Source organism: Symphalangus syndactylus, chromosome 9 (assembly GCF_028878055.3).
Source record: "Symphalangus syndactylus isolate Jambi chromosome 9, NHGRI_mSymSyn1-v2.1_pri, whole genome shotgun sequence".
NCBI classification, from domain to species: Eukaryota; Metazoa; Chordata; class Mammalia; order Primates; family Hylobatidae; genus Symphalangus; species Symphalangus syndactylus.
The window spans coordinates 110,053,495-110,077,274 of record NC_072431.2 but is presented as its reverse complement, the minus strand read 5'-3'; the positions used below and the strand labels follow the sequence as shown (position 1 = coordinate 110,077,274).

Here is a 23,780-nt window from a genome sequence, read left to right as displayed (position 1 = left end):
TTTGTCCTAAATAACTGGAAAGATGGAGCTGCCATTCACTGAAGTGAGAAATATCGTGAATAGAGTGGGTTTGGTATGTGTGATTGAGTGGTGGTGAAGGGTAGAAAACTAGTTCATTTATTTTTGTATGGTTTGAGACGAATATTGGGCTTCCAAGTTTATAATCTGACTGGACAGTTTGGGAGTAATAGACTGTCGACCCCATGGGATCATGAGCTCCACTGGGTCAAGGCCTGTGTCATGTTCATTGATGTGTTTTGCATAGTTCTTGGCACATAATAAACAGTCAAATATTTAATTGTTGAAAACAAGATGCTTTCAAAGTAATTTTTATTATTTTGAGAGTAATAAAATTTTATTACTTTGAGAGTAATTTGATTACAGCTCCTCACCAGCTGATTACTTCCTCCTGTGGCACTACCACACACCTCATAGCCCCATTACAATGATCAATGCTTCGTCTGTCTCCACAGCCCTGACTTTGGATTCAACTAATATAAGGTCTTACTATGCATTAGCCACTCTCCTAGGCCCTGGAGTTATGGGACAGTGGAAAATATTCTGGTGGGATGGATGGTAAATGTTCAGAAATCAAGCATGACCTTTAACTTCAGTGCACTCTAGATAAGGGCTTTTCTTCTTTGATGTGGAATGGTGACCCATCTGAAAGGTAAGTCAAAGCTCCTTCCCTAGAGAGGAAGGACTTTTTAGCCTCCCTCACACCTTCCCTTAACACAATACAGCAGAGACAAGGAGCAGACAATGTATTGCTGAGAAATATAGAGTGTATTTCTAGTGGCACCTGCCCCACCTGCACATTTATGGAAATGACAATACTGGTCCTCTGGAGGGCTGCAGCAGGTGGGGAGCCACCTGTATTTCTAGTGGCACCTGCCCCACCTGCACATTTATGGACCAGTATTGTCATTTGGACCAGTATTGTCATTTCCATAAATGTGCAGGTGGGGCAGGTGCTACTAGAAATACACTCTATATTTCTCAGCAATACATTGTCTGTCTGCTCCTTGTCTCTGCTGCATTGTGTTAAGGGAAGGTGTGAGGGAGACTAAAAAGTCCTTCCTCTCTAGGGAAGGAGCTTTGACTTACCTTTCAGATGGGTCACCATTCCACATCAAAGAAGAAAAGCCCTTATCTAGAGTGCACTGAAGTTAAAGGTCATGCTTGATTTCTGAACATTTACCATCCATCCCACCAGAATATTTTCCACTGTCCCGTAACTCCAGGGCCTAGGAGAGTGACTAATGCATAGTAAGACCTTATATTAGTTGAATCCAAAGTCTGCATGTTCTTCTTGAGCAGACTAATTTAGTTTGTATCTGAGGTGAGGGTCAGGAACTAGGTTGGGTGCCCTGGTTTGGTGGCACAAGCCTCTCGAGGACAGTGACAAGGGCAGTGGCGGGGGTAGCCCAGGGCTGAGGCAGAGCCAGGTTGTCTGGAGTGTAGCCGGAGCTTATTGTCTAGGGACTGGGGACCATCCAAGAAGGCTGGGCCCACCAGCTTCTGAGCAGGACGAGATTGGGCCTTGGAGCACCCTGTCGGCTTCTCTGTCTTACTTCTCCCCACAGGGCTCTTGGCTGGAGCCAGGACCTTTGCAGCATTTTCTTTTCTGGTTTTGGCCACCTTCGCAGCAGCTGTGAACATGGAGTCCTCATGCCCTTTGCCTTTTGTCCTGGGCATAATATGCTGCAGAAAACACTTAATTTTATTTGTCAAGCTAGATTCTGGAAGGCTGGGCTTCTTTTGAGTATGGGCTGGCATCACCAGCCCATGCAAAACCTGGCCTTGCAAAGTTTGGCCCTGCAAAGGCTTACCCTGGGTTGGTTGGCTCAGGAAAGGCTGACCCTGTGAAGCCTGGGGCACCACAGTCTGGGCATTCTTAGTAATTGTTGCTGGTCCAAGGATGACAGTTAGTTTGACTGTCTTGCAGGTCACTGTCAGATTCTTTCTCCCCAGGGACTCGTGCAGGTAGCTGTGGGAGCTTAAGCTGAGGGTGGTGCTGGGGTCTATGTTGACAGGGATCAGCAAGATGAAAGCTACGGCTGCATCGCCAGGACCCTCGGGGTGTCTTGTTTGGAAGCATCCCTGCTGGCCTCTGGTCTGCAGCAGGGCGTCTCTCTTCTCTGGTTGAGGAGCGCCCAAACCCCGCATCCCCTTCTCTGTGGTCTCTGGCTGCTTTGGTTTCCTCTGGGTCCTCTCTCTTTCCTGCTAGCATGGGGACATGGCCTGGGTCCTTGCTCTTGCCAGGGCTTTGGGGCTCAGGGCCCCAGGGTTCCTCGAGGCTGGGGTTGTTCACATTGGCGTCCACCCGAACACAAAGCATGTGGGCCTTTGTCATGTCCCCACTGCGTTGTGAGATCTTGGAGACCGAGTGGGCAGAACCCTGGGGTACAGCTTTGGAGCTAGATCGCTTTTGGTTCTGCTGCACTGCCTTCAAGTCATTGGCCAGCTGTTCTTTAAGGTGAACCCCTTCTGGATTAGGGGCAGGAAGGGTGTCTGGTGGGATGGGCAGTTCCTGGAGCAATGTCTCCCCTTGGTGGTTTAGACTTTCAAGAGACTTCTGTGTGGATATGTTCTCTGATGTTGCAGCAGTTTGTTCCCTGGACTTCCTTGCCCTAATGGGAATTCCCCATTGTATCTCTAGGACCTTTTTTCTCAGGTGGAAGTTTAGTTTGTTCAAGGTATGTGTCTGGAGTGAGTGGGGGCTAGCAGGATGTGTCTGGCTTTCTAGAGGCAGCGTCTCCACAGGCCTAGGCACCATCTCGGTGACGACAGATTGGCTAGTGACTGCCGGGGCCAGGGCCCTGGGGAGCGCCACACAATACAGAGCAGGCAGCCCCGACAGGAAGGCCAGATGCTTGTGCCGTAAAGTTGTCTCCAGTTTCTCAATGGCTTCCATAGACAAGACTCGGAGCAGCTTAGGGTGTTCAGTGATAGTACCTGGTAAAGCCTTTTGCTGCTGATCAAGGGCCGTTGGCATCCAAGGCATAACTTTGTGATGTGGGTCTGGGTCACTTGCTCTCCGCAGTACCAGGAACTGGCTTTCTGGAATGCAGGTTAAAGGAGCCACTGCCAGGCCCCCAGAAATTCTGCAGTCCCAGGACCTACGTACACAGGCAGGGATCTTGCCCTGGTGGATCTGTTCACATTTGGAGTCGATGTGGTTCTGCAATATTGCCTTGGCCTGGGTTAACAAGTGTGGCATTGGGATGGACACTGGGGCCACAATGGGTGACAGCACATCGCAAGCCCCATTGGCCTCTAGGGCTACAGTCTGGGGGATGCTCACATTGGCTAGGGCTGTGCTGCTGCAGGACACAGTCTGCTGGTCAGTGGAGGTAAGGAGCAACTGGATGGACTGCTGGATCTTCTGAGGCAGGCCCCAGCGATGGTGAATCAACTGTTTCTGGATGTGGAATTCCAGCAGCTTCCGGGCATGCTCCGGGAAGAAGAGTGATTCCCTGGTAAGCACTGAGATGGGCTTCCCTGGCTGGGAAGCTGTCATGGTCTCAGGAGGCTGAGCTTTGCCACAGGGCTCATGCTGCGTGAGGCACTGGGTGTGCTGAGACCTCTGGAGGGCAGCTGGCCAGCCCCACTGAAGCTGGAGTTGCCTCTGTAGCAGGTGCCACTCCAAGGCTTCGTACTCGGCCAGAGTCAGAAATGGGACATTGATCTGAGCTCGTTGATGTTCAGATGGAGACACCCAATTTGGGGAAAGTGGGGAAGAGGGTGGGGCTGACTGGGGTGAAGTTTTAGGGAGCAGCTGGGGGAAGGAGAGCTCATTGAAGAGAAAAGTATCCTTCAAGGCGGGCTTGGGCACTTTTTCTTTCTTGGGGCGGCCTTGAGATCTCATGAAAGTGGCAACCAGGGACTCACTGTGCAGAGAAGGGAGCCCACAGAATAGCTGGCTGTATTTCTGCTGGAGATCACTCCCTGAGTCATTATCTTGTCCCCCAGACAGTGGATGGGGGCCACTTAGGGCTTTAAGGGCTGGAGAGCGCAAGGCTAGAGCCATAGGGTTTGGACTTTGCTGACAGTGGTGTCTTTGTTCTGGGTTCATAATGGACCATTCAGAAACCCAGAAGGTCTGGGTGGGCTGGCCAGCCACACATGAACACCAGGTCTGCAGGGAAATGGTCTCAAATCTATGAAGAGAGACCTGAGAAGTATTATTCAGTTTGAAAGAAACTGGCTGGTCATTTCCAGGTTGGTAGTACACTGGTGGGTTTGGCATAAGCTGCCTCAGGGACTCCTCCACACGTCTGGGCAGCCCCCACTTCTGGAAATGCATCCATTTTTTAACATGTACGTCAAGAAGCCTCATCACTTCAGGACAGTGAAATGGCAGGTGGGCAGGGAGGACCATATGTGAGGCCATCGGATGCATCAGGTTCAGGGTTTCTGGGTTCAGGGACAGCAAGGAGACCTGGGAATTCAAGTGATGCTGGCCTTGGTTTCCCTGGACAGAGCTGGGGTTGCTCTGCATCATCTCCTCCTGGTTCAGTGGAGCCCTTGGCTTCTCAAGCCTTGAAGAAGCCATTGTGTTTGGGCCCGTGAGCACATCTGGCACTTGAAATTCCGGCCCTAGGTGGAGGTGATCAGCCCAGTGATCTCGTATGCCATGTGTATATGTTGACTGGGCAGCTGACTGGGTTAAAGATTTCTGACCCATTAATTGTGACAGTGTTGGGGTTACAGATGCCGGTGAAAGCTCTCTGGTGTGCCAGGAATGAAATTCCACACTCTGATCTAAAGACATACTGGACATAGACAGTGTCTCTAGGCAAGAGGAGCCCGTCAATGGCCCCGATAAAGTCAGGGAGATCTGGTTGTTCTCACCCGCCAGCAATTGCTGAATCTCCAGAGCCACAGAATTGCAGATTTGGCAGCAGGGATCTGCACACAGGATTCGCCGCACGCTTCCCTCTGGAGGAAGCCAGCCCTGGCTGGGAAGGGAAACACGGCAAAATTAATGATGGAGTGACATCTGCCTTCTTGGAAGAGTGTGGGCTGGAGTTGGCACTCTCCTTTCCCAGTCCTGAAAACCCTGGGGCCTATACCATCTTGTTGTCTACCTGTCTGCCTTCCTTGCTAAGAAAATGACATTTGGCAAGGTGTGGTGGGCTGGGCTGATGGTCTGGAGCTTGTTGGGCAAGGCTTCAGACAACCCATGGGAGGGCATGGCCCTCAGAGAGGGCTGGGAGCTGGGGTCAGTTCTCTGTTGACCTTGTTGAAAAGCTGAACTAGGAGAACGGAGCCAGGCGGTTAGCTGATGGGGCATCACCAGGAACATCACCAGTTAGAACCCAGACCAGTCTCATTTGAGGCTAAGAAATCCAAAGCCTGTATTCAGTACTTCCAAGCTGTAGAAAATGAGGTCCTTGTGGGACTTCTGCATTCTGGAGTATTTGGTACCCCTAATATTATACCCAGCATCTCTTGGGAACCAGTCCTGTTCTCTAGAGCTCTTAAGGAGAGGATAATGTAATAGACTCCTGTGTAAGGAGTGTCCCAAGTACTGGCCTCACTGAAGACAGAACCGGAGGAGGCCGTGTCAGCAGAGTCTAGCCAGAGTCAGGTATTTTCCCTTGAAAAGGTATGGCTTTATTCCCTTGAAAGAGTATAAAGAGAATAAGACAAGGATGACTTCTTTATTCAAAACCCATTCTCTTAACTGGGTAACTTATCTCATGGCTGAGTGCAGCTCCATGTAATATGTTTTATGAATTATGCACTAGTAAAATCCTGAATCGTAGAGCTGCTGTTATCCTAGCACAGAGCTGAACTGGGCGGCTCATCTCTCCTGAGACATGTGAACCCCACTCTTCCCTGGCAACCCTCTCAACCAGTGTCCCTGCTTCCACTGTGCATGTCTCCCTCCCAGCCGTTATCTTTCTCCTTAGTCCTGCCCCAGGCCAAGCCAAGAAATCATCATAGGCCAGTCTGGTTGTTGAAAGAGTGCAAAGAGCAATAGATCACCTTTTAATGATGGAGAGCAGCTTCTGTGGCTTCTCAGCTTCTTTCCGGGAACATCTCCTAGCTGAGGAACGGGGAGACAGTGTTATATGGCATGGGATAATTTCATAGGCATCCTACAGGAAGCTGAATAGTAAGGCCTTTGACTCTCATCAGGAAAAGACTACAATCCTGAAAAGTCCGTACTCCAAGGCATGTCTGAGTACAGCATCACTATAACACAGTGTCCCATATCTAATTTCACTTGATTTTTACAACCACAATGTGAGTGAGGCAGGATTGTCAGTGTTTTGCTCATTTTGTGGATAAGAATGAGAGATGAAATGACTTCCACAGGGTCATAAAACTAGTAAGTTATACAATTAAGAACATCTGCTCTACTTTCTTAATTCTTCATTTCCAGGGCATTGAGGTACAGGATTTTGGAACATTCTCAAGTTATGATTTCCCACCCATGGAAGTTTCAGTCTGGGGAACTGGAGTCTTCAGTGGCAGAGAACCTGGCTTTTGGCTCCAGAAGTCACAGAGGGACAGGATTCATGGGAAACACCCGCAATGGAAGGGAGTCACAGGAGAGATTGGGACTTTACCTGTTGATGCTGCACCTCTAGCTCTTTGCCTGACTTTACGGTGACACTTAGAAGACAAAAACATTAGAATGTGAAGCTAGGACACCATTTTCTTTCTCATGTCCAAAATGAGACAAAACTTACATACATTTTCCACTCCCTTTCTATATATCTATCTGTATTTTATGCACTCTCCTGGATTTCCTTTGCCTATTCCACCTTTTTACCCCATTTTCCTTCTCTGCTTATTTCGGATTCACTTGGAGGCTTTTCCAAGTTCTATACCTCCCATCTGATTCCTAGATAAGTCCTGCTGGGTGCTGAGGATGATACAGGAGGAAAAGCAGAACAGACAAAAGGGTAAATGGTTCTAACAACCAAAGGACTTCTGCTTACGAAGCCCGCCAACCAGAAAAATCCCCCATATTCAGAGATCTCCCGAGATCCAGCAAGATAGACTTCTTATTATCTAGTTCTCAACCCAAGCCAAATAGAGAGGTTCTTGGCTTTTCAATCAGAGTATGTTGCGGGAAGGGCCTGGTAAGGAATTATAGTCTCTGAGAAGAAAAGTATTACACAAAGGGAACTGAAGGTATGCTATAAAAATTCTGGGGTGGGGATTATAAGGGGGCACGCTAAGAACTTAATAAGCTTCTTATCTGAGGCTTAATTAGTTCAGTTAGGATCATAGCCCTACCCGGCAGCAGCTCCTTTTAGGCTCCGGACTCAATTTATGGTGGCTCCTTTTCACTTGCCAGATAATTAGAATAATGATGAAGATGGAGCCATAGATGTATAAGGGATATCCAACATCCCACGGAACAAAAGTAGGGCTCAACATGGTCTCAACCTCATTAGCATGAGATCAGCGATCCCTCTATCTCGGCGTTCAGGGTTCTGGTGCCTAATGACTCCCAGTGCTAGGCCTTGTCATGTCCACCTCACAGAGGACGGAACTAGGCCACCAGACTGCATCACAAAGCTCTCCTGTGTCATGAGGCACATGTAATAGGCAAGCTCATGTGGTGATTCAATCTGTAGATGAGGGTGTTGTGAGCCTGGGACTGAAGGTGCCACAGGCAGTGTCTATTTCCCAGTCTGTCTTCACTTTCCACTCCCTATACCAGCCTGATGTCTTGGCTGTCTCCGTCACAACTGTATGGTCACCTGTCCTCAGAAAACTGAGTGCTTTGGCACAGGGGTCACCTCATGAGAAGGGGTGGTTAGGCTGGAGGAACCTCCACTAACTCTCCCACTAGTTTTAAAATATACCTGAGAAACACACATGAATTTAGGGAGGGCGGAGTCTTGTTATGGCTTGGAAATGGAGATCTTTGATGTTTCAGGCAATGGGTGATTGGTAACAGAGGTGCAGGAAGGGGACCATGGCTGATGTGGTAGGGTGGTAGGGAGAGGCCAAGGTAGTTGTACATATCCGGTCTGTGTGGCCTCAAGCTTGCAGATGGGTTAGGGGAGATTGTAAATGCTACCTTCCATGGAGGCACATTCATGCTCAGGGAGATGAATGCCTGCAGAGATAGGTTAGCGGCCACTTCTGACTGTGGGTCACAAGTGACTAGTTGCTGTTCATGGTTGGATGTATGCTGTTTGCCTGAGGATGTTTTTTGGTTTGTTTATTTTTCTCAAATCTGGATTTTGTAAATTTTTAGGCAGGGCATGTGTTTTCCAATTCAGCTTCAGGACCCATTACTTCCATAGCCAGACTATTGATTTACCTGCATAGCTTTTGTAGATATTGTGATATGCCACCAATACCTCAGTATTCCTGAATTTGCTTGAGAGAGTCTTGCTCTGGCAATGGTGGTCTCAGGCCAAGAAACCTTTGTGCTCAAGATCTCTGAAGAGGCTTTGGTCCTTCCTCAGTATCCAGTCCACCCAGCAGATGTGGCAAGCATCCAATATGTGCTCAGCCCTAAGCTGGGGAATGCTGAGGATACAAAGACATTTGAGCCGCATTGGCTTTCTGCTTTCAAGATACTTAAAAATGTAGTTTCAAAGACAAGACAAATTCATCCAAAGCAAGAGCCAACAATCAGGACAAATAGACTTATATACTCATTTGTAAGGCTCTGGCCACAAACATTCCATTTCAGAAAAGAGAAATCATAGTGAGGATCATGGTCATCAGAGAGGGCTCCTGGGTAGTTGAAGTTAAGTTTAACAGTGCAGGCTGTGGGTGAAATGACTCTTCCCGGTGGGAGAAAAACTCACCGGCTCACGCTGAAACTAGGGAATGGGCCATGGAGTTCATTTGGCAGTAAGAAATGCAGTGTATCTCTAGCAGAATATAGAAGGGTGGACTGGAGAGCAATTGTGAGAAAGATTGGAGGATCAGGATAGAGGCCTCTTGATGGAGGGAGGGCCTTTGTATCTATTTTATTTCAATCCCTAAGACTATTTTTTTTTTTAAAGTAAGCATACTTATACATGGCACAAAATTTAAAAGTTAGAAGAGGTGTATAGCTGTCTCTTTCTCATCCCTGTCTCCTCCTATCTTTCTTCCTCATGTATCTCTCTTTTAAAAAATGTTTTATTTTTATTTTGTATGGGTACATAGTAGGTGTATATATTTATGGGGTACGTGAGATATTTTGATACAGGCATACAATGCATAATAATCACAGGGTAAATGGGATATCCATCACCTCAAGCATTTATCGTTTCTTTGTGTTACAGACATTCCAATTATACTTCCAGTTATTTGAAAATGTACAATAAATTATTGTTGACTGTAACCACCCTGTTGCGCTATCAAATACTAGGTCTTATTTATTCTATCTAATTATATTTTCTGTATACATTAACCATCTGCCCTTCTCCCACCCAAACCCCCACTCCTCACCCCACTACCTTTCCCAGCCTCTAGTAACCATGATTCTATTTTCTATCTCCATGAGTTCAATTGTTTTAATTTTTAGCTCCCACAAATGAGTGAGAACATGCAAAATTGTTTTGCCATGCCTGGCTTATTTCACTTAATGTAAAGTTCTTCAGTTCCATCCAGGTTGTTGCAAATGACAGGATCTCATTCTTTTTTATGGCTGAGTAGCACTCCATTGTGTATATGTACCACATTTTCTTTATCCATTCGTCTCCTGATGGACATTTAGTTTGCTTCCAAATCTTGGCCATTGTGTAAACATAGGAGTGCAGATATCTCTTCAATATACTGATTTCCTTTCTTTTGGTTATTGGTTATCTGCCTAGCAGTGGTATTGCTGGATTATATAGTAGTTGTATTTTTAGGTTTTCTTTTTTTTTTTTTTTTTTTTTGACAGGTTTTTGCTCTGTTACCAGACTGGAGTGCAGTGGCGTGATCATGGCTCACTGGAGCCTCAACCTCCTGGACTCAAGCAATCCTCCTGCCTCAGCTTCCCAGGTAGCTGGGACCACGGACATGCACCACCACACTCAGCTAATTTTTGGATTTTTTTTTGTAGAGACGAGATCTCACTTTATTGCCCGGGTTGGTCTTGAACTCGTAGGCTCAGGTGATCCTCCCACCTCAGCCTCCTAAAGTGTTGGGATTACAGGCGTGAGCCTATGTTTAGTTTTTTTGGGGAACCTCCATACTGGTCTCCATAGTAGCTGTACTAATTTACATTGCCACCATCAGTGTACAAGGGTTCTCTTTTTCTGCACATCCTTGCCAGCATTCATTATTGCCTGTCTTTTGGATAAAAGCCATTTTAACGGGTGAGATGATATCTCAGTGTAGTTGTGATTTGCATTTCTCTGATGATCACTGACGTTGAGCACCTTTTCACAGACCTGTTTGCAATTTGTATGTCTTCTTTTGAGGTATGTCTTCTTTTGAGAAATGTCTTTTCAGATCTTTTGTCCATTTTTCAGTAGGATTATTAGATTTTTTTTTCTAATGAGTTGTTTGAGCTCCTTATATGTTCTGGTTATTAATCCCTTGTCCAGATGAATAGTCTGTAAATATATTTTCTCCCATTCTGGGGTTGTCTCTTCACTTTGTTGGTTGTTTCCTTTGCTGTACAGAAGTTTTTTAACTTGATGTGATCCCATTTGTCCACTTTAGCTGCTTTGGCTGTCTGTGCTTATGGGGTATTGCTCCACAAAGAAATCTTTGCCCCCAGACCAATTTCCTGGAGAGTTTCCTCAATACTCATGTATCTTTCAGAATTAATTTAGCACGGGAAGCATAAATAAATTGATATATTTTCTTCGTAAATGGAAACATGCTAGATACTGTTTTCCCTTTTACTTTTAATTATTATGAATATATCTTCTGTATATAATTTTCTTTAATGTTTGTACAGTCTTCTTTGGTAAAACTATAACATGACTTATTTTCAATCCTATATCCATGGATATTTCTTTAAAGTTTTTTTGTTCTACCAAATAACACTGACATGAACCTCATGTGTATAAGTTCTTGTACACTGGTATGAGTATATAACTAGGAGAAATTCCTAAGAGTTGAATTAATGGGTCAAAAGGTGTGTGTATTTTAAATGTTGATATTGCATAATTGCCTACCAATTGAATGAATTTGCACTCTCACCAAAACTCTGTAAGGGTGCCTCTCTTCCTATGCTTGTTGACTCAATATTATCAATTTTTTTGATCTTTGTCGATATGAGAAGTGAAAATTTGTATTTTATATATTTATAAATTTGAATATATGATAATCACCTTTTTGTTTCTTTTCTGTGAAATATCTCTTCCTATTCGTAGCTCACAGATTATTGGGCAAAAATCACTTATTGATGTATAAGTGTTTTTTAATATTAACAAATTAATTCTTTATATATGTATCAGAAATATTTTTCTCAGTTTGTCATTTGATATTTATGATGAGTTTTTGCCACATGTAAATTTTTGAATTTTATGTAGTTGAATTTATTAGTCTTTTATTTTATGGCTTCTGTGGGTCTTATTTTTTTTGAGACAGAGTCTCACTCTGTTGCCATGTTGCTGGATTTCAGTGGTGCCATTATGGCTCACTGCAACCTTGATCTCTTGGGCTCAAGTGATCTTCCCACCTCAGCCTCCGTAGTAGCTGGGATCACAGGCACGTGCCACCATACCTGGCTAATTTTTATTTTTATTTTGTAGAGATGGAGGTCTCCTGTGTTGTCCAGGATGGTTTTGAACCCCTAGTCTCAAGCAATCCTCCTGCCTCCGACCTCCAAAGTGCTGCGGTTACAGGCATGTACTACTGTGTCCGGCCATGGCTTCTGTGTATTAAGTCACACTTAGAAAGGTTTTTCTCTTCCTGAAGTTATAAAAAAGTTCCAATTCTTCAGGTACTCATGGTTTCATTATTTTTGATAAATGAATGAAGTTAGAACCTGTATTAGTTAAGAATTACATTGAGGTACATCTAACAGAGATTCAACTACAAAATAGGGTTTCTCAGGCTTCTGGATTCCTGAGAAAGGAAAGTTGGAAGTAGCATTACTTTCACTCTTACAACAAAAGAAATCACAAGACACTCTGTAAATTCACAACTTTTCTTGAATTTGTCAGCAAGCTGAAGTTCTAGGTCAACTCAACCTTAATCTAAGGAAAGACATCTTGATGGAGATGTAGCACAGGTGCACTTGCTTATTTGGAGCCGACTCCCCCACTCCCCTCCCGTCAAGGTTGTAAGAATCCAGATAAAAGTTTTAATGAATTGCTAAAGGCCAACTGTAGCCCAGCATGAGAATACAGAAATGCTGGGACTTACAAGTACAGGGAGAATTCACGCTCACTTGCAGGGTCCTTTCCACGAACCTTAGTGTGTATTCACAAGAAAGACTGGGGGTAGTGTGAGAGTCCTGAAAAAATATCACTCGTGGTACAGGCCTGGGGAAAAGGAAGAGCAGCTGCTGAGGGGAAAGGCACCAAGCCCTTCCCAGATTCTTCTCCCTTCTCTTCCCTATGGAAACAAAAGCCTTAAGTTGCTAGATGAAAAGCAGTAAGTCCTGTCGTTAGGCCATAAGTCACATATAGGTGAAGACCCATTGCAGCTGGAAAAAGGGAAAAGAAAAAAATCCTCTAACTTTGTAGGCCCCAGACCATCCGAAGTATTCCAGCTGGGGGTGGCATAGGATCAGGGAGAAGGCCCTGCCCTGAGACTCAGGGGCACAGTGCCTGTCTAAAACTGAAGCTGAATCAGAAAAACAGAATCTCCCCACCCTGACCAACCAGGCTAATAAGCATTAAGTAACAACTGCAGTCTACTGCCGAAATACCATCAAGAGCATGGAGGACGACATTGAGCAAACCTCTGGCAAACCAGCCTCAACCATAAACACAGAGTAATATTAGAGAAACCTGGAGCCTGTTACGCACTGACATTAACATAGCAAGAACAAAATCCAAACACAGCTCAGCTCCTGACTAGAATCAATGTCCCATACTAAAGTCCTAGCAGAAGGAAAGGGGTGATCATTTTCAGGTATAAAAATGATTTAACTCAGTCTTTACTCTCACAATAGATGTCCAGCTTTCTTTTTTCCTTTTTTTTTTTTTTTTTTTTTTTTTAAGATGGAGTCTCACTTTGTTGCAGGGCTGGAGTGCAATGGTGTGATCTCAGCTCACTGCAACCTCCGCCTCCTGGGTTCAAGCGATTCTCCTGCCTCAGCCTCCCAAGTAGCTGGGATTACAGGCACCCACCACTATGCCCAGCTAATTTTTTGTATTTTTAGTAGAGATGGGGTTTCACCATATTGGCCAGGCAGGTCTTGAACTCCTGACCTTGTGATTCGCCCACCTCGGCCTCCCAAAGTGCTGGAATTACAAGCATGAGCCACCGCACCCAGCCCAGATGTCCAGCTTTCAACAAAATATTATTACAAGGCATATGAAGAAGGAAGAGAAAATCACCACACTATAAAGTGACAAAGCAGGCCGGGCGCGGTGGCTCTCGCCTGTAATCCCGGCACTTTGGGAGGTCTTGGCTGGTGGATCATGAGGTCAGGAGTTCAAGACCAGCCTGGCCAATGTGGTGAAACCCCGTCTCTACTAAAAATACAAAAATTAGCTGGGCGCAGTGGCAGATGCCTGTAATCCCAGCTACTCGGGAGGCTGAGACAGGAGAATTGCTTGAACCCAGGTAGCAGAGGTTGCAGTGAGCCGAGATTGTGCCATTGTACTCCAGCCTGGGTGAAAGAGTAAGACACTCCCTTTAAAAAAATAAAAAAGAGAGAGAAAGCAATTAATGTAACCAGACTTAGATATATGATACATATATTGGAATTATCAGGAAGAAACTTAAGGAACTATGTTTAATATGTTAAAGGATCTAGTGGAAATGGTAGACAGCCTTCCTGATCAGATGGGTAATTTCATCAGAGAGATGGCAACTCTAAGAAAGAATAAAATGGAAATTCTGGAAATAGGAAGTATAGTTACACAGATAAAGGTTGCTTTTGTCAGGCTCACCAGTAGTAGTTTTTTTCCTCCACAGTGGAGGAAAAAATAAGTGAACCTGAAGATAATTCCATAGAAATTATCCAACATGAAACAGAAAGAAAAAAGTGAAAAAAGCAAAACAATACCAGAACAGAGCATCCAAGAGCTGTGGCACAATATTAAACAATCACACGTATATGCAATTGACATCCCAGGAGAAAAGAAAGACAATGGAACAGAAGAAATATTTGAAGAAATAATGGCCAAGCATTTTTCAAAAAAAGGAAAACAACTTTTTTTTGAGACAGGGTCTCATTCTCACCCAGACTGGAGTGCAGTAGCACGATGATGGCTCACTGTAGCCTCGACTTCTCAGCCTCAAGAGACCCTCCCATCTCAGCCTCCTAAGTAGCTGGGACTATAGGCATGCACCATCTCACCCAGTTAATTTTTTATTTTTTGTAGGGATAGGGGTCTCCCTATGTTGCCCAGGCTGGTCTTGAATTCCTGGGCTCAAGTGATCCTCCCACCTTGGCCTCCCAAAGTGTTGGGATTACAGGCATAAGCCAACATGCCTGGCTGAAATTCTCAAAATTTATGATAAACACCAAGCTAAAAATCCAAGAAGCTCAGAGAATACTAACCAGGGTAAACACTTAAGAACAGACCTAGACATATATTATTTGAACTGCTGAGAAAGGAAGACAAAGATGCTAAAGGCGGCTTGAGAAAAAAGGAAACATTATATAAAGAGTAACAAAGATAAGAATTATAGTAGACTTCTGATCAAATCTATATAAGCTAGAAGACAGTGGAGCGGCATCTTTAAAGCACTGGAAAAAAATGTGTCAGTGTGGAATTCTATACCACACAAATGATACATTTCGAAAATGAGAGAGAAAGAAATATGTTTTTCAGGCCACCAGGGTTTCTCTTCTTCATAAAACTCTTCTTCAAAAAGTTGGCTGCCAATCATTGATTCTCTCACTTCTTCCTAGCTAACCGAATGCGTATTTTAAAAATTAAGGTAAAATTTACGTGTCATAAATTCACCATTTAACTATTTTAAAGTGTATAATTCAGTAGGTTTTAGTACATTCACAACATTGTGCAATCATCACCACTAGTTCTAGAACATTTTCATCACTCTCGAAGAGAAACCCTGTACCTATTAGGCATTCAGCTACTATTCTACCCTCCCCCTAGTCCCTAGCAATCATGAATCTGCTTTCTGTCTGTATGGAACTTCATATTCTGAACGTTTCATATAAATGGAATCATAGAATATGTGACCTTTTGCACCTGACTTATTTCACTTAACACAATGTTTTTAAGTTTCACCCGTGTCTTGGAACCTATTACTACTTTATTTATTTTTATGGCTGAAGAATAATCAATTATATGGACATACCACATTTTGTTTATCTGTTCATCATTTGATTGACATTTGGGTTATTTCCAGTTTTTGGCTACTACGGATAATGCTACTGTGAACATTTGTATACAAGGTTTTGTTCCTGTTTTCAGTTCTCTTGGGTATATACATAGGAGTAGAATTGCTGGGTCATGTGGTAATTCTATGTTTAACTTTTTGAGGACCTATCAAACTGTTTTCCATAGTAACTGCACCATTTTACATTTTCACCAACAATGTATGACGAACCCTAATTTTTAGTTAGAGCTGCAGAACCCTGAGTACACTGCAATTCCCAATTCCCCAGGATGAATTGTGATTTCTAAAAGCCAATTGAGGCATATTATATTTTCCAAAAATTGCAGTGATATTTATAGTCTGACATGCTTTTACTGTAACTTGTCACTTCATCATCATGAGATGGTGTCTGTTTCCTCTCCTTTTGACATTGAACAGATTTTGTGACTGATTTAACAAATAGAAGATAGTGTAAGTGTTGTTGTGTCATAAAAGGCAACATGGCTTTGTCTAGCTTTTTTTTTTTTTCCTTCAGGACACATGCCCTTGAATCCCTGAGTAGCCATACAGGAAGTCCAGAAGATTATGCAGAGAGACTACATAGAAATAGAGTGAGATGTTCAAGGACCCCCAGTTGTTACAGCCTCAGCTATTTATCTTCTCAACCTAGGCATCAGATATGTGAATAAGTGAGTCTTCAGATGATCCAGCACCAGCATTATCTGACCGCCACTGTGGCCAGATCCCAAACAAGACTGCCTAGCTGATCCCAGTCAGTCCCACAAACAGAGATAATAATATCGTAATTGTTTTTTAAGCCACTCACTTGGGGGTGATTTATTAATCAACAAGAGATATCAAAGCAATTGGTCCCCTTTGTCAGATTCCCAATTTTTAGACTTCTTTTTTAAATTTTTTTAATTTTTATTGAGACAGAGTCTGGCTCTGTCGCCCAGGCTGGAGTGCAGTGGTGCAATCTCGGCTCACTGCAATCTCTGCCTCCCGGGTTCGAGCAATTCTCCTGCTTCATCCTCCTAAGTAGCTGGGATTACAGGTACCCGCCACCATGCCCAGCTAACTTTTTGTATTTTTAGTAGAGATGGGGTTTCACTGTGTTAGCCAGGATGGTCTTGATCTCCTGACCTCATGATCCATCCACCTCGGCCTCCTAAAGTGCTGGGATTACAGGCTTGAGCCACCGCGCCCTGCCTAGACTTCTTTACATCTAAGGATGGACATGGGACCCAGTTCTGACTGAGAATATACAGGGAAATTTTCTGGGAGGACTTCTGGGAAGGAGTTTCTTTCTGATATAAGAGATGGGGTATAGGAGGACTTGCTTACAGCTCCTCAGCTTATGCTCCCTTTCTTCCTGCCCTTTAGTGAGAAGTATGGATGTCATGCTTATACCTAGAGCAGCCATTGTGGTCCTGAGGGGATAGGCCAGAGGTTAAAACATCAGTATCTGAGGATGATGGAGAAGAATGCACAGTGTTAGGCTGTCCAATGACATTAATCTCTAAAGGAACCCTGGAACCTCCTGAGTTTGAGTACTGTTTCTGAGCCAGAACACTTCTATTTCCTCTACCTACTTTTCATTTTCATGTACCATGATTCTGGGTTATAGCTGTTTCCTAGTTTCATTCAAGTTGCAGTTTTCTATTTTTCTTGTTGTTTTGAGGTGATTTTCTAGAGAAGGAGTAAGAAACCTATGTATTCATTATCTTGAAACTGATCAACTTTATTCATAGTAAGAAAGTTCAAGTTAAAACAAAATAAGATCTCATTTTCATTTCAGGTTGACAAAAATAATGTTTGATTATACAATATGTTAGGAGAGGTATGGGAAAGAGACACTCTTATATAATGCTGGTTGGAACATAAATTGGAACAAACGTTTGGAGTGCCATTTAGGGGTACTTATAGAAATGTGAAATGCACATAGCCTTTGATCCAGCAGTTCCCCTTCTGGGAATTTATCTAATAGATAAACTCATATATTTGCACAAAAACATATGAAAGGATATTCACCGTATCATTATTTAGAATAGTGAAACAGTGGAAACAACTTAAGCGTCAGGCTCATTAAATAAATTGTTATATATCCTTACAATGGAATATTATGCTACCATTAAAAAGGATGAGGTAGATACACATGGTCTCATATGTAAATTGAACAAGTGTGTATAGTGTACTCTCTTTCTCTGTCTCTTTTTTTTTTTTGGTGATGGAGTTCCACTCTTGTCGCCCAGACTGGAGTGCAATGGTGTGATCTCAGCTCACTGCAACTTCTGCCTCCCAGGTTCAAGCAATTCTCCTGCTTCAGCCTCCCGAGTAGCTGGAATTACAGGTTTGTGCCACCATGCTTGGCTAATTTTTGTATTATTAGTAGAGACGGGGTTTCACCATGTTGGCCAAGCTGGTCTTGAACTCCTGACCTCAGGTGATCCACCTGCCTCGGCCTCCCAAAGTGTTGGGATTACAGGCATGATCCACTGCGCCTGGCCTGTGTCCTCATTTTTGGAAAAAATGTTTAGAAACACACACACACACAGACGCGTATATATATATATATATATATATATATATATATATATATGGATCATTAAGGGCTATCTTAAAGGCTGGCTACTAGACAGGTAGATGAGTTTTCTATTTTCCACTTCTAACAGATTGTTACAAGGCAGTATTTCTTTTCTTTTCTTTCTTTTTTTTTTCTGAGACGGAGTTTCACTCCTGTTGCCCAGGCTGGAGTGCAATGGTATGATCTTGGCTCACCGCAACCTCCGCCTCCCAGGTTCAAGTGATTCTCCTGCCTCAGCCTCCCGAGTAGCTGGGATTACAGGCATGTGCCACCACGCCTGGCTAATTTTGTATTTTTAGTAGAGATGGGGTTTCTCCATGTTGGTCAGGCTGACCTCCAACTCCCGACCTCAGGTGATCCACCTGCCTCGGCCTCCCAAACTGCTGGGATTATAGGCATGAGCCACCGCGCCTAGCCTGGTAGTATTTCTCTATCACCTGTCCAGCGATGTTCTGCATGGCCAAGTGACGGCTAGGCTGGCTGTGTAATGTACCACCTTCTATTTGCTTTCCATCCTTTCCCGTCTCATGTCCCTTTTCCTTGACTGTCCCTGTGAAGAATTAGTACTTAAGCTTTGCCTGGGCTCTGTTTTCTAGGCAGATGGAACTAAGACAAACAGTGTAGCTTAAGTATTTCATCATACTAGTTTTAAATGGGGGGAGGGGAGAGAACAGGAACTGCTCTCAAGATATGCGATTCTCAGTGTGTTCCATATCAATGTACTTGTCGAGAAAACTCTTGAAAGTACTGAGAGAACAGAAGTCATGGTATAAAAGCTCTGCCAGTGAGCACTGAGCCTTTGGAGATTCCTTTTCCATTTAATTTGTTTCTCTTCAAAATCACAATTGAAATGCCCAAGAGAATATAAAAATAGAACATCTGTATCTGTATTAGAAGGACATTTATATTTTGTGAAATATCAGCAAGATACAGTGCAAATATGCCCAGATTGAAGGGAATATTAATCAGCTTTTAATTTCAGGAATGTAGAAGAAAAACTCACTTGGAAAATAAGTAGATTAAAGTCTCCCAAAGAGGTCCCCTCACAAACTCAAGTTCAGAGGAGCAGAGCTGGGAGTGAGAGTGGGCTGTGGGATAGTATGGGGAGGGGACCAGTGACCTTGGACTCTGACCATGGCCCAGTCTTGGAGCAGCTCTCTCCTTGCTCACTCTCAGCTTTTCTTCAGAGTAGATACCTCTGGGCACTACTGCAGCACCAGCGCTGCAGGCCCCCCAACAAAGAACTGTGCCTCAACTAACACGGCTGTCACACCATCACAGAGAAAAAGCAATTGCCAGCTATGTCACCCAATGTGGTGTGCCTACTCTTTTTAAAAATTTATTTATTTATTTTTTTATAGAGACAGGGTCTCTCTATGTTGCCCAGGCTGGTCTCAAACTCCCTGGCTCAAGAGATCCTCCTGCCTCAGCCTCCCAAAGTGCTGGGATTACAGGTGTGAGCAACGATGCCTGGCTTCTTTTTTTTTTTTTTTTTTTAAACAGGGTGAAAAATTATGCACTTTATTTACACAACTTTGCATTAAACACTTGCATTTTAAAAGTCACACTTTAACAAGACAATTACCTATAATAAAGTCATGCTTCATGAACGTGTAGTATAGTTCAGGTATTGAACTGCTTGTTTTTGTAAATAAAGTTTTATTGGAACACAGTCATGCCCATTTGTTGCTGTATTGTCTGTGGCTGCTTTCTCACTACAATGGCAGTGTTGGGTATTTGGAACAGATGCTGCCAGTCTAAAATATTTACTATCTCACAGTGTGGCTTGCAACAACACTGTAGTTAAAAGCAGCCTGTGATAAATAGTTTCAGTAACAGTATATTCTCTCACTTGTTCATTTTCCCCAAGCCCTAGTACAAGCATACCCTATAGGCTCAAAGACCTTTTATCTCTAGATATAAATGCTGTATAAAGGCTTTTCCTTTATAAAAAATCAGGTCTTTTAGAAACATTTTAATCCTTTCCTACCTGATACGTGGTGTTACAATTTGACAAAGTAGTAAACTCTATAAAGCACCTTTAGTTGAGGACCAGTTTTCTACTGAAAGGGGACACAATTTAATACAGAATGAGAAAAGTTGGACTTCAAGCACAGAAAGGGTTAACCCCTCTAGAGCATCTTCTTCCACTTCAGAGGATTATTTACAACCATAATAAACCCTGAAGTTCATATTCACTTCTCCAGATAACTTCAGAAAGGACTATTTTAGGCTATTTATTTCGAATTCACCTACATCTATCTCTTGGAAGTATGAGGACCAAAAATTGTTTTAACTACATGGGATTTGGGGAAGAACTCATGATGTTAGCCATCATTATAATTTCAGGGAGCATGCCTCCAGTATCCTAGGAGTGTCACTGTTATATTTACAGCTCTTCTTGAGTTTGTGCAAAAAATTTACATTCCCATGTGGGTCCTGCATAGGTGCCTAATAACAATACCATTTTCTCCTTTTGGAGATGGTTGGTCCCTTTCCCACCCTTTCCCTATATCTTAGTCTGTTTTTGCTGCTATAACAGAATACTTGAGACTGGATAATTTATAATGAACAGAGATTTATTCAGTTCGCAGTTCTGGAGGCTGGGAAGCCCAAGCACATGACGCTGGGATCTGATGAGTCATCCCATGGTGGAAGGCAGAAGGCAGAAGGCAGAAGGCAGAAGTGAGTGTATGAGACAAAGGGAGGCACTAGGGGCTGAAATCACTTTATAACAACTTATTCCCATGATAACTAACCTGCTCCTGTGATAACAGCATTAATCCTTTCATGAGGGCTCTGCTCTTGTGACCTAATTACCTTTTATTAGGCTTCATCTTTTAATACCTTTGCACTGGAGATCAGGTTTCCAACACATGAACTTTGGGAGGCACATTCAAACCATAGCACCCTGTTTCCCCCCAGCAATTGTAATTCCAAGATGGCAAAAGTACTCAAGATTAGGGGCTGAAGATAATGACGGACGATGGGTGGTGGTCAGTGGGGAACAAAGCTCAATTGGATATGTGATATCAATGGCTTCACTGGAGAACAAATAGGCTTGGAATTTTGAAGAACCAATAAACTGCTTATATGTAAGAGTGAGAAAGATGTAATGCACAAAAATCATAGAGCTGTAAGTTCAAATTTGGGGTAAAAACTATAACAAAATTGTCTTGCTTATGGCCAACCACAAAGTAGGTTGCAACCTGACTCAGTGCTACATACTCAGAAGGTTCCTAGTAATTGCTTTCTGATGAGGAGGTGAATCACCACGGAACAGTGGTTTTCAACCTTGTTCATTTGTCACTAAATATTGTGCCAAAATATTTTAATGTTTTACATGATGAAAGAATAAAGGCAACTTAAATTTATCTCTATAATATGCTACTTTTACTTTCATTCTACAATGCTTTGCTGAGGGAGAGAAAGGGGTAGAGTTACAGCACATATGCTGGAAATTGTGCAATGGGTAACACTGGGCACTTGAATATCATTTCCCAAATGTATCAGGGTGTAAAAAAGGCTGGGAACTGCTGCTCTAAAGAATAGGTCTTGCCAAAATCAGGTAATCTTTAATACAGAAACATTCCAAGTGGATGGAGGTGGAGATATCACCTGTCATGACTTGGCAAGATTAAAAAAAAATCCAGGTCCACGACATACTCATTAATCATCTGCTCCACCAGCCAGACAGGTGTTGAACAGGAAGCCAGGGGTTAGTTCCAGCTTGACAGGAATATTTTAGCACAGAATCAGAAGAGACAATATCATTTCCTAACTAGAAGGCTTGGGCAGAAGCTGCTATCCTTGCTGGGGTGGATGCTAAAGGAGCGCAGGGGTGTACTGAGTACACAGGAGCAGAGGAGGGATTAGAGCAAGGAGCAGCCAGCTGGCAGACTATCCTCCATGACTCAGAGCAGAGAGGTCAGGAAGGAGCTGAAGTAGGCTGACTACTAAGTCCCCACAGCTGGAGTGTTGTTAATTCTGATCAGCCTCCTGATTCTTGCTGCTCCATACTGGCTTCTTGGATCCATGGCTCTACCGGCCAAGCTTGGTGAGCCATGGTCAAGAGGACCAACAGAGTGGGCTACTTAATTTTCCTCCATCAATCAGCTTCACTTTACAGGCTAGCTGCTTCACTGGAGTGTGAGAAGTAGCTGTAGTTACTCTCTTAGGAGAATGAAAAAAGTGGTGGGGAAAGAATTTACTAGCTTTTCAAGAAAAAATCATATTTACAATAAGAGGTAGGTAGGTAAAATACTGATGGGAATAATGTTAAAGGAAAAAAAACCAGCATGTGAAATTATTTGAGCACTAAGAGTATATAACCATGTAAAAATGTGTCCATAAGAAAAAAGACCAGAAATACCCCATACTGATAGCATTATTTATTATGGGGGGTAAAGTTGTGAGTATATTTTTCCATTTTCCATGCAGAATTCTGAAAATGGAAAAATATACCCACAACTTTACCCCCCCTAACAAATAATGAAGATGCACTGTACTTCTATAGTTTAAAAAAGCATTTCAAAAGTAAACAATTAGGGCGCTTTCAATCCAATGATAGATTAAGTTGATTCAGACCATTTCTCCTGCCAAGAACAACTAGAAAATAGTGACAAAATATTTTTAAATGATGTTTAAAGGCATTTTAAGATCTCAACAAAAGTTTGATAAAACTATAAAAAATTACTTTGAAAACTTTGATAAAAACTACCAAAGCACTGAGGAATTATGGGGCCAAGATTCAAGTGACAGGGAAAGCTTACTGAAGTGAGCCTGACATTTGGGGCTATTCTTCCTCTTAAGGTCAATGACAAGGGCTAACAGTCTGAAAAACTGAGCAGAAAATTTGAAAGATTTATAGGTTAAAGGAAACAAAACTTGGAATTTGCTTGATGAGAATGAGGGGTTCTGGTAAAATCCACAGGCTTTTGGTCAATCCTGAAGAGCTGTACCATAGCAGTAAGCATGAACTGGAAATAGATAAGCTGTCACAGGGATTGAATCTACTCTGAATCCTCTCAGTCTCTGATTGAACTATGGTGATCCGGGACTGCCAGTACCTCTAGCTTAGCTACCAGCCATGAGATACCAAAGCCTGACAACTATAGTAGGAGAAAGGAAAAGTACAATCTAGTCTCATTTATGAACATAGATATTAGGAACCTAAACAAAAGATTACCAAACTAAATCCATATATAAAATCAGCAATACACTATGACCGAATTGGGTTTATTTCAGGAGTACAAGGCAAGTGTAATATTGAAAGAGCAATCACTGCAATTCACCTTAAGAGAATTAGGAATAAACATTATATGATCATATTGATAGATGTAGAAAAATATTTTGATAATATTAAACATTCATTCATTAGGAAAACTTCTCTCAAACAAGGAACAGATGAAATCGGATAAAGAATACTAAGCAAACATTAAAAACTGTGAGTCAGTCTCCTTTCCTTGCTCAATAAAACCATTTTGGCAGCTTGGGAGGCGTGCCCTGCTCCCAGAGACCTCAATTAGGTAAGTAATAAACCTTTTTATACCCTCTGATTGTGTGTGGCATCATCAGTCTTGATATTCAAACCAAATTTTGGGTGTGGGCCCATCCTGTTGCTTTAGGGTGGTCAAACAAATCATAAAGCTTCTAGAATGTAATATAGAAGACTATCTTCATTACCTTGAGGTTAGGAAAAATTTCTTAAAAAGGACACAAAAAGCACTAATCATAAAGATTGACACATTGGACTACATTAAAATCAAGATTTTTATTTATCAAAACATGCCTTTAAGAGAGTATAAAG

General features: G+C 42.9%; 1 long non-coding RNA gene and 1 pseudogene across 1 annotated transcript in view; one reads left to right on the top strand and one right to left on the bottom strand.

The window, feature by feature from the left end:
- The window catches only part of LOC129490257 (uncharacterized), an 80,492-nt gene extending 56,998 nt beyond the window's left edge, over positions 1-23,494 (top strand). The window contains exon 9 of the long non-coding RNA XR_010113746.1: positions 23,352-23,494. This is a non-coding gene — a long non-coding RNA (uncharacterized lncRNA). The remainder of the gene's footprint in view (positions 1-23,351) is intronic.
- Positions 958-7,448, bottom strand: LOC129490218 (protein SPATA31F1-like; annotated as a pseudogene).
- Positions 23,495-23,780: the final 286 nt, after the last annotated feature.